This window comes from Danio rerio, chromosome 2 (genome assembly GCF_052040795.2).
Source record: "Danio rerio strain M-AB ecotype USA chromosome 2, GRCz13ab, whole genome shotgun sequence".
NCBI lineage: Eukaryota > Metazoa > Chordata > Actinopteri > Cypriniformes > Danionidae > Danio > Danio rerio.
This window is the reverse complement of record NC_141022.1, coordinates 26469351-26481609: the sequence shown is the minus strand read 5'-3', so window position 1 is coordinate 26481609 and position 12259 is coordinate 26469351. Positions and strand designations below refer to the sequence as shown.

General features: G+C 33.5%; 2 long non-coding RNA genes across 2 annotated transcripts; one reads left to right on the top strand and one right to left on the bottom strand.

Annotated features, from left to right (window-relative positions):
• The first annotated feature begins 376 nt into the window (after positions 1 to 376).
• On the top strand, positions 377 to 12017 carry LOC141378057 (uncharacterized). The gene is made up of 4 exons (XR_015478446.1): positions 377 to 710; positions 783 to 1046; positions 1142 to 1225; positions 10446 to 12017. It is a non-coding gene; the product is annotated as an uncharacterized LOC141378057 (long non-coding RNA).
• Positions 3935 to 7715, bottom strand: LOC147846340 (uncharacterized). Its single transcript, XR_015478440.1, has 6 exons — positions 7598 to 7715; positions 6917 to 6952; positions 6605 to 6679; positions 6149 to 6315; positions 5633 to 5823; positions 3935 to 5238 (listed from the first exon to the last, which is right to left on the bottom strand). It is a non-coding gene; the product is annotated as an uncharacterized LOC147846340 (long non-coding RNA).
• Positions 12018 to 12259: the final 242 nt, after the last annotated feature.

The window sequence follows — 12259 nt, the reverse complement described above, 5'->3', positions numbered from 1 at the left end:
TGCGCACATTGATGTAGGGGAGAGCGGGGCACAAAGTAACACTTGGTTTTGGTCAAACAATGAACAAAGTAATCGGATTAGACAAACCATATTTTTTTACCAACAACAACACACAAGCCACTCCTACAAATGAGCACTGAAATTATAATGAATTAAATTTAGTGGTACACTATTTGAGTAAAACCTGCTTCAAAAAGTGTTCAAAAGTACAATTCAAATGACTAAGTAAAGCATACTCAACAACAATGTTACTTTTTTAAAACTAACTTCAAGTTGACTTATTCATATCCATGTTAAAAAACAGCAAAATTGCAACAACAAAAACGTACTTAATGTTACTCCATGTTATCACGGTTATGTTTTGATCTATTCAGTTCTTGCAAGTAAATAAAAAATAGCCTATTATGCAAAAACAGTAGAAAAAAAGATAGATGTACATGTTCTTGAAGGTTTTGTTTTAGTTAAATGACCTTTTCATTCAAACCTGCAAACTGCTTTTGATCTCAGGGGTGTTTATTGCATGAACTTATCTCATTGTTCATCAGCTGAGCCGCAGACTGGGTAATTTCCTATTGTTTTTGACCTGCAAGTTCCACACCATTCTGCAGAGTGCTTTTTCAGCTCAAACCTCAGGGTTTGGTGGCAGTTCAGCTCCAACATGCACTTTATGAAATTAATTCTGCTCCTGTTTGTTCCATCAAATATAAGTGGTGAGTTTCAGAAAAGGTTCATGCTTGTTATCCAGTTTTCGGAGAGCTATATCTGTAATTATTTCTTTTTAGGAGGCTGTCAACTCAACATCAGTGTTAGTGGAGGACGCAAAGTTTGCACTGGTCAAGACTTTAACATCACATGTCAGTTTAATTGCTCTGGATATAAGGTAAAACTGATGAAAGGACAAAAAGTGGTGCATAGCCTGCAGTCAAATAATAATACAGTCACAGTCGCTAAACACATTAAAAGTGCAAATAAGAGTAATTCGGGAGAATACAGCTGCCAAACCGAACCGCCTGAATTTATAAGCATTGCTAATGTCACGGTGGAAGGTAAGAGTAATATTTCTTGGATTTAATTTTTCATCTTTATTTATTTTATAACTTCTTTAATTAATATTATTATCATCATTATTATTGTTATTCAGATTGTGTCTTTTCTTCAATATCAACTGAAAGTTCAACATCATCCATGCTGACCAATACAGCACACCAAAATCCAGCACCGACAAGTAAGTTTCTCCAGTTAACATATCATCTTAATTCATAATTTGGATAATTTTATACAGTATGTGTAATATGCAGGAAAACTAAAGACTTTTTTTCTGCCACTATCAAATGAAAATATCAGAAGTGATTTTTCCTACAGCGAAAATGCATTAAAATGCATTTTTTCAAATAATACAAATTTATCTGTGAATATGGTTTAATTATTATCCCTTTTAAATGTTCGAACTGTGCAATGTTTTAATAAGGCAAATTTATTAAATACAATAATAATTTAATCTAATGTTGTTAGCACTATAAAGTGTTAAAAAGCAAAAGTTGTTGTTATCCCTTAATATTTTTTGTCACCTTTAGTCTTTGCATCTCAGTATATATATACTGTGAAACACAAAAAGTGAAGGTTACTTAAACCATTTGAGAAAACCAATTGCAACAAATTATTTAGGTTTAAAAACGAATCCTAATAAGTACTGTGAACTTAATCCATTTGAGTAAATAAAGTATTTTGAGCACAGTAAAGTCCTATAAAAGAAGAGAACTCAAACCAACTGAGTATTGTATAACCCAGCAAGTTAAGTCAGCTCAAACCGTTTAAGGAAACCGATTGCAACAAACCATTTGAGTTAAAAAACGAATCTATATGAGTACTTTGAACTTACAGTACTTCATTTAAGTTGTAGTAATGAGGTATTTAATTAACTCATTACTTTCAACAGTGAGTTCAAAACTCTTTTTTTAAATGAGTAGAATTAACTCTCAGTCAATTTTGAGTTAACTACACTTATTTAATTTGATAAAGTTGACTGGTGGGTTTCACAATGTAGTTTTATGCATAATTTCTTTATTATATTTTCATAATATTAATGAAAAAGAAAAGAAAAATGATTGCAAGCTAAAAATACGACTCACATACATAAGACAGAATTAGCCCAAAACAGTGTAGTCAACATTATACAACAAAAACATTTAATAAATAAAAAATACATAATTGTTGTATTTGCAACGTGTGCTACTAACATGACAATAATAATTACCGGTGAAGGTAAAGGTGAGACATTCTAACAAATATTACTAACCGTAGGGTTTTGCTGCTATAATTCTTAACCCCTTTGTGCCTGCATGTAGCCTTGTTAATTCCCACATAGCAAAATTTCTCTGGCCCAGATCTGGCCCACACAAGCAGTTTTTGCTTGGCCCACATGCCGCAGTGAAATACGGTACATGACTGGACCAAGTCTGGCATCCATACAAGGGTCAAACATGGACCATATCTTAATGTTGATCTTAATGTTCTATCTTAATGTTGGCCAGAAATGTTGGTGTCACGACTGCAATTAAATCAAATAACCCATCAGGCATTGGGTTTTAGACACGCTATGGGCATGCTTTTTTCTTGTATTGACCTGATTGGTCAAATCTTTTTCTTGACTTAAAAATTATTGAAATGTGGGTCAAGACAGGCCAAACTTATGTGGCCCACCCATACATTTTTAACATCTGGGCCAAATACTACACTTGACATATGGCCTAAGTCTTGTGTGCCTCCTTAAAGACGATGCCACTTCTGCTAAACCTGGGCCATATTTGGCCCACATGCTGTATGCCAGTGCCGAATAAATGCCTGCTGTACCAGCTTTATGCCAAATCTGGCCCAGAACTCTGTGCTCCCTGGGTTGTGTCCTATATGAACATGTTTTGCATTTATTTTCGCTAGATTTTAGATTATTTTCTAGAAAATTGTATTTGAATATGTGCCAACTATAATTTCTAGTGGGCAAATGTATACACCCTTCAATGTAACATTTGCAGGAAAATATTTGGCATTCTAAGTCAGAATAGCTTTCAACGGATCAATTCATATTAATAAATGCATTTATTATGTTTAAAAGTTAAAAATTAATTATGTTTAAAAGAAAACCATTTGAAATGCAACCCCCCCCACCCCCCAAAAAAAAGTATGTATCAAATAATTTGATGAATATGAACACACAAATAACTAATCCATTTGTCTTAAAGTAATGAAACACACACGTTTCCCTAACAGACTATCATGTGTCAAAAAGTGCATATAAAAAAGCGTATATATAAAAAGAATATAATTTTTTTGGGTCCCACTTTATATTAAGTATACTTAACTACTATGTACTTGAATCAAAAAATAAATACAATGTACTTACTGTGGTACTAATGTATTTGAGAACACTTGGTGCTCTTGAGTTGGGATAGGGGCTGGGTTATGGACAGGTTTGGTGGTGTGGGTAGGTTTAAGGGTGGGTTAAGGTGTAGGGAATGGTCAGCAGTGTATTTACAAATGTAAATACAGAAGTTAATTACAGATGTAATTACATACCGGTATTTAATCAATAAATACTCAATAAATACATGTATTTACACAATAAGTACATTGTAACAAACTGTTAATTCCTGTGTACACTGTCAGAAAAAATGTGCAAAATTTGTACCTTTAGGGGTACAATGGCTTGTCACTGGGGCAGTACCCTCAAGGGTACACCTGTTGTACCCTTTCACATGGGTACATATTTGTACCCTAGCAGTATGTACCTTAATGGGTCAAATATGTACCTCTGCTGACTAATTTGTACCTTACTTGGGCTATGGTGCAAAAATGTACCTTTAAAAAAGGTACAATTTCTCCTCCATAGAGATTAATTTTGTACCCCTTCATTTCAGAATTGTACTCCATACACATTAAATTTCATTTATCACATTTATTAAACATTAAATATCAACATTTTTACAGGATGAATGTTTAAACATTACATCATTTTAAAATAATAAAAAGCAATATTTTTCCATGAGTACAAACTGCACGATAATTGTACTTTTATACTTGTAACATTTTATCACAAACACTCATTGAAAGATTCAAAACAATTACATTGTCACCTTTTTAGAAGATGAAAGTTTTAAACTATCACAATGTCCTACCAGATGCATAAACTTAAAAAATAGCTGCTTAAACATTTTAAAACATTTTATGAAACAGCAAAAAAGCTTAATATTATTTTTAACACCAGTACATCCCATTTCACTGAGCATTTTACCAATGTAACAAAGTAATCTTTCTAAAACAGCACTAGACCTCATGAAGTATATTTTTGCTAGTGCACTGCATTCTACATTTTTCTAAAAGCATCAAGAATCTCAAAGCAATCTTTTTCCATATAGTAAATTGAAACGTCACTTACTGTATACCCTTAATCATTTTAGATCTCAAAAACACATTTGATCAAACAGTATTACACATTTGATTTAAAATTTCTAAACATTCTTAAACAGTTTATCAGCAGAGTATGTTTCAAGAGCCTGAAAGTCCATCTGTCTTGGTTTATAACACCCCATTCAAAATCAACTCCTAGTGTATTTGCATGGAAATATGAATCATACAACAGCAGTATTATAAACTTGCCACACAGAAACCAGTGCAGTATTGACATTTAAAATGTATTTCATTAGGAAAGAGTCATTTCTTCTCCATTAGCAGTCTCACATGCTCACAAAAACAGTTCAATTTGAACACCTGAATGTGTCAATCTCATCAAGGATGTTGGGCGGAGAAAATTCTTAGCATTGTGTCATCTTGTGCTTCTCAGTTGATTTGGGCAATGTTATTAAATTGTCTATAGCTGCTAGTCTTAAAATACTGATGCAGACTCGAAACGCATGCACCAAAGTAAATGCAAAGATCCAAGCATTGCTGTTTGATGCAGACCCAGCAATACCAGTTCTCTCGGACAGCTGCACTGAGTTGTTTTTCTTGTAATTTTGGATCTCCATCTTCACACCGTTGCTGATGTTCAAATTTAAATTGTTGTTCCATCTCGGGGAGTTGCTGATGTTCATCCTTTGCATTCTTTATGTAGCGTGGATAAGCCAAGTTGAAAACACAGTAAACGGCGAAGGATGTAATAATGCCTTTAAACTCCTATTCTCCAACACTTTGCAAAGGACTTTCAACCATCTGTAGAGGTGGGTAGGGAGCATCATCATCATCCCACTGTGAAAAGAAAAAGAAAAAAGACATCAATAAACAAAGTTAAATCTGTCAGAACTGCATAACATCTATCAGAGTATTACAAAGTGTTTAACCAACAGTACCCAAACCTCTTCCAGTGTAATTACTGTAAGCAATCAACTTTCTCTTTAAAGATATGGGGGAGCAGAATTAGAGCAGCACGAAAGTCTGAATCTATTGTAAAATAAAATCATCCATTTATTTATTTTATTTTCGGCTTAGTCCCTTTATTAATCTGGGGTCGCCACAGCGGAATGAACCGCCAACCTATCTAGCACGCGTTTTACGCAGCGGATGCCCTTCTAGCTGCAACCCATCACTGGAAAACACCCATACACACTTATTCACACACATACATATGGCCAATTTAGCTTACCCAATTCACCTGTAGCACGTCTTTGGACTTGTTGGACTTGGACTTGTGGAGGAAACCGGAGCACCTGGAGGAAACCCACGTCAACATGGGGAGAACATGCAAACTCCACACAGAAATGCCAACTGACCCAGCCGAGTCACGAACACAGCAACCTTCTTGATGTGAGGCGATCGTGCTACCCACTGCACCACCTTAAAATAAAATAAAGACAAAAAATTAACAAAGTACTCTTAAATAATTTTATAATATAAAGGACCCGTTTTTAAAATAAAGAAAAAAAATATTGGAACGTTTAGCAAATGCTGAATAAAAGATATTTAATGTATTTTTATGAATTACATTTGATACATGAATTAAAGAAAAACATTGAGAAATGTTCTCTATATAAAGGGTTTGTATATAAGGCCCATGAGTTTGAACTTTCTAAATGCAGCTTGAAAAGGCACTTAATGATCCCATCCAAGAAATAAAGGTTTGATCTGCAAAATTTTTATTATGTAAGTTTTATGGTAATACCTGTTAGATCATCTGCAAACTTCTATTCTCCTGCTTTTTTGTAGACTTTGGCCAGTGGAGATGCTTTTTTTCTTAATCAAGCTCAGGCACCTTTAGCACAAGCTGCCCTTGAAGCTCTGACTTGGTTGGAGATGGTTGATGAATGCATTCAGTCAGGTTCACCATGACTATAAACAAAAAGGAAATTAGTGTTTTACTTTAAATAAAAACTATATCTAATATTCTTTGTTGCCATTTCCCTTTAGTTATCACTGTACAAATAGTTGTAAGCTTGAATGCACATATGTTCACCACAAAGCTTGAAAATTAAAATATTTTTACAATAGTCATAACATTTATAATAGTCATTTGATCCTACACTTTGGCTTATACTGACATTAAACATTTAATTTAAACTGAGAACTGATTTAAAATGTGTGATCTCACTGACAAAGTTTTTAATAAATGGTCACACACCTTATTTTACTGGATACGCAGGACATTCGCATTACCCTCAAAAGATGATGCATCCTCACCAATTGCAGGAATCACCTATTGGATCAAATATAAGTGCAAAATAATGACAATCATAAAAATTCAAATTTAACTTTAACACTTCACTTTACAGTTCATAGAAAAGGGGAGATCAAATTTAAGACTGCACAATGAATTCCTAGGGAAAAAGTATACACACACACACACACACACACATATATATATATATATATATATATATATATATATATAATTATTAACAAACAGATGAAAGACAAAATACTAAATACTTACGTTATTACACTACTGCTTCCTCGTCCACTTCATTTTCTGAAATAAAAAAAAATCATGATCGGTGTGAACTTGAGGTTAACAGCTAACAAAAAAAAAAGCTTTAAATTAGCAACTCAAAGGTTTGATAAAGACCTGCACCTCGATCTGACACGACAGATGATTAGGACTCTCTTGAACATCCGTTTATAACGTTATTTAAATATGTAACGTTACAAAATATAACTGCTATAAATGAACGTGGGTCGAGATATGCATAAACTAAAGTTATATTGTTTCAGACATAAAGGGGACAGGCATTCACTCCTGTCCTGAGTAAACATGAACGTTAGCATGAACGTTAACGTTAGCTTCCCAACACTGAGAAAATTCTGAATTTATAAATAACGTATGCAATAAAGGCTTAACAACATTATCCAAACAAAAGGAAATGTGTTTGAACTGTTTCTCTGGACGTTTCACCGCTGTTTTTTCAACGTGTCGAGCTCTGTCTCATGGCCAGGTTATGTGAAAAATCCTATTTTCATTTCTGGTCAACCTTAAATTACAAAAGGGTCCCCTCACGCGGCAGGTAACTCGACGGTAATCATAACGAAGTTACATACACAAGGCAAAGTAACGTCAATTATTAATTGAATATGACTCAACGGATATTTACAATAAGTTATTTAACATTAAACGTACCTGCAAATGTCTGTGCTTCGTCTTCACGAGCGTATTCCAGCTTCTTTGAGTCCTTCAGGTCCATCCTCCATCGGCGGCGAGAAGAGCGTCAGAACAGTGCAACAGCTGGAGATTAACCGTCGCACGTAATCAGCTCGCATTATGAATGCACGGCTCGGGCAAAATCCTATTGGACAACACGAATTCAAATCTGCTGGCTGCCTGCTAATGCTAAGCGAAAGTCAATGGACAATCCCCGCTTTGCAGACCCGCAAGTTTAAAAAAATATCATCTAATGTGTCACAAAATGTAGTTTTAAGAGTATTTCAGGCGAGAACGTAGTTGTTTTAAACTCGAATCGGCAGTTTATTTAAAAAGACAGCGCTTCTTTGACAATGTGCTTCAGTGAAAGCGGACTCTCAGCGGGAGCTTTATGATTCTCTCCCCCGCCGACAGCAGCTTTTACTTCGGCCAGTCAATCTCGGATCTGCCGCTGGATTCATTCTCCCCCTTGTAGTTAAAACACGATATTTAATACATTTTGTGTATATCTAACGGCCAGCTTTTGGTCTTTTAAATCTATTATTTGTTCTCAGCTGTATTATTTTGGCAGTATTATTCTGTTACGTTTTATAATTGTTTTATTAATTAATTTATTAATGCTACAAGGTTGCACTCTGTCTTTGTTTACCAAGCTGGTTACCTTTAATTCCTATTGTATATATCTACTTTATAGTTGTATGTCCATTCTAGTAGTTTATTAAATCTGATAATCAAAGAAAGGTCTGTGTATAATAAGCCATTTCACTTTACATTTAGGGGGATTTATGTTAACATTTTCTTAAATCAAAAATATTAATTTATAATATTTATAAGGCCATGTTTATATAATTAAATAATTTAATTTATAATTTACAGTTTTTTTGTGCATTTCTTCCAAATAACCAACAACTCATAACATAAATGAAGGACCATTTCATACACGTTGACTTGCTCCTTTTTCACACAAGTGATTGTACCTTTGGGCCTTAAATGGCCCAAACATGGACCCTTTGACAGTTGGGAACATATTTGTACCATTTTTACCCTTAAATGGTACATATAAGTATCTTAGGGTGCTACTTTGAACCATTGAGGGTACAACTTCACCATTTGTACCCCAAGTGTTCACAAATGTACCCCAACCGTACCCTTTTTTCTGACAGTGTAAGTACATATTAGTTAAGGCCACTTAATATAAAGTGGGTCCTTTTTTGTGTGGAAAAACAGCCAAACTGTGTTGAAAAGGCTGTCATTTTGAAAATACCCTTGTTTGTGTTGACAGCGGAGCCTTGTGTTGACAGCAGGACCAAGGTTGTGACTGAAGTCAGTTGTAGTTTTGTGTTTTTCTTCAGAAATTTTAGCTGCAGAAGTTAATGTTTGATCAGCACTTTAACTCTGCTCCAGCGTGTGAGAATAATGTGAATTAATGCATTTACTAACATGAACAAACAATGAAAAATACATTTACTACTGTATTTGTTCATGTTAGTTAACGTTAGTTAATGAAAATACAGTAGTTCATTGTTAACACATGGTGCATTAACTAATGTTAACAAGCTTGGACTTAAATGTTAATAATGCATTAGTAAATGTCCAATTATGATTAATAAATGCTGTACATGTGTTGTTCATGATTCGTTCATGTTAGTAAATGCATTAACTAATGAACTTTATTGTAAAGTCTTACCCAGTGTTGTAACTTTCATTGTGGAAGTAAAAACAGTGGGAGAAGTTAATTTTACTCTGAGGATTGTGCTGTTTATCAAATCATGTATCAAAAAAAGTCTACTTTAAGGGAATGATTTAAGTTATTTTTAGATGTTTTATTATTAAAGTAAACAAAATATTAAACAAGATAAATAATTTAGATTTATTAACTTATTAACACATTATTCCCTAATTCCCAATGATGTCATTGTACTTTGGGATTAGTCAGAAAACCTTATCCCGTTTACAATTAGCTCAAAATGCTGCTGCAAGGTGACCACATCACACCAGTTTTACGCTCTTTGTGCGTAAAAGGCTGCCTGTGCACTATCGAGTCACTTTTAAAATGCTTCTCTTGGTTTTTAAATCTTTAAATGGCCTGGCACCTTCTTATCTGTCAGACGTCTTAATTGAGCATCAGCCTGGTCGGACTCTTCAGTCATCTAATCGGAGACTGTTATGCATCCTTAAGTCGAGGCTTAAATGCAGAGGTGACCGTGCTTTCGCAGTAGCTGGTCCTAGGTTGTGGAATGCTCTGCCTCTTTGTATTAGATCTGTTTCATCCTTGTCTGTTTTTAAAACTGGGTTGAAAACTTACCTCTTTGATTTGGCATTTTATCAGTGAAAATTGTCTGTTTTAGCTATAATTTTATAAGTTTTTTCTCTGTTGTTATTTGTACTGTGCAGCACATTGGTCAACATCTGGTTGTGTTAAATAGTGCTATATAAATAAAATTGACATTGACATTGATGTGTTTGTACTTATAATGTATTTGCCCACCAGTGTTGCCTCTTGGACTTTTGACAATACAAAAAGATATAAATCTATTAAAAGATTCATTCAGTTTGGATGAATCTAGAGACCTTCATGATTGTGTTGATATATATTTTAATGAATATATATTTTAGTGACATGAACATTGGAGGGTGACTCAGTGGCCAGTTAACAGAGAAGAATGAATATTAATAGATGTGGAATTGTAAGCAGACTCCCAGAAAAGACATGACAATATATTTTCAAATTTTAACTTCTGTGCTACAGTAAATGAATGTTGTGAGCTACACTTTCAGAGCATCTTCACTGTGTGCTGTATGATATGTTTTTCTGTTTCTCCATCAGGGATCTTGGTGCCAGTGCTGATGTGGTACTTGCTGTTTAAAACTTTTTTTTTTCTCATTGGATCAGTAACTGCGGCATTGATAATTGTATGCCAGAGACGCTGAAAAATCACCTGCATTTCTGGTTTATATTTACAAAATGTAGTATTTTTGCAGTGCTGAATTTGAGTCTAGTGTGCTATTCCCATATGTAATGTCAGGATATAATGTAGGTTATGGAGTGTATCATGTTGGTTCTTGTTTTCTGAACAAGTCAAAGATAGCCCACATTTTATTTTTCACAAGATAAACTTTGTGATCTCTCAGCATTTTGAATGGATGAATGAATGAATTAACATTCAAGAACATAAGTAGGCCTACATGATATAAATAATTTATTATTATAAAATGAATAGTTCTTTATGAGCTTCTTTATGTTAAACCCTAAAGAAGATATTTTAAAGAAGATTTAAAACTCGACTATACCATCGACTATATAGCAAACAATGTAAGTCAATGGTTGCAAGTATCCAACTTTCTTCAAAATATCTTCATTTGTGTTTAAAAGTAGAAAGAAGCAAACGGATTTGAAACAAGTGAAGGGTGAGTAAATGATGAAGGAACTATCTTTTTTGGGTAACCTTAAATAGGCTAGCTTATCTTCTTTACTTTAATGAGAGGGAAACAATTATGCCTAAACTTTTTTTGGATGGAGTGTCTTTTTTTGATAAAAAATGTGACAACAGACATGTCAGACGATTGTAACATTACTCTGTATACCACCCCAAGATGTACATTTTTTTGGACCAACTTCTCTGACTGCATTCAATGGAAGAGAGCATGGTTATTACCTGAAAAATTCAGCATATCCAACAAAATAAGAGAGATACATTTTAAGATCTTGCATAATGTTTATCCTACAAATTCCCAAATTGCTAATTATTTTGATATATCTAATTTGTGTACTTTCTGCAATATACATGAAGAGACTTTATTTTACTTATTCTATAGTTGCACTCACATTAAACATCTTTGGAATTACATTATTTTTTATTTATCATCCATTTTTAAACATGATTTAAATTGGTCTATAAAAGATATATTTCTGTATTTCTCGGATGATGATCATGCACTCGATCTGATTGTAAATTTTTTATACACAAAAATAAGTTTCTAAAAACAATACCTATTTTTAATAATTTCCTTGTTGAAATTTCTTATAATATTGAATCTCTTAAGCTTATTAATAAGAAGAAGAATAATAAGTTTCTTTAAGCTTATGACAATCTTTTTTGTTAATGTTTGAGGCTGTGTATTTTTTTCTCTCCCTGTCTTCTTTCTTATTTTTTGTTATTGTATTTTTTCTTCAATGCAGTGAAATTATTATTCTTGTATTCAATAATTTTTTTTTTTAAAGAAACAGCGCAAAAAAAAAAAATAGGCTAGCTTATCTGGGCTATATATGTAGGCTAACGTTAGGCTAGAACAAACGGGACTCGTCTTTGACAGAACTTTGTTTTAAGTGAGTTTTTGTTAAATATAATTTCTATATTTGTAAGATATTCAATAAAGCTTTTACACATTTTCAGAGAAAGTTAAATTATTTTAATGCAGCTTTGTCTTGTAGCTTGTGAGATTTCCACTAACTAATGGCGGGATTTGAACACTTGGGGGAGCTCGTGTTTCTTTACAACCTTGAGTTTTTCAATGCAGATTAACAACACCAACAAAAAACTTATGAAACGGCTTCTTTACTATAGAAATGATTTAATTATCATATTACCATATTTATCAGATTATACCTTAGTTATTCATGCAGTTTCCCCCTTAACACAT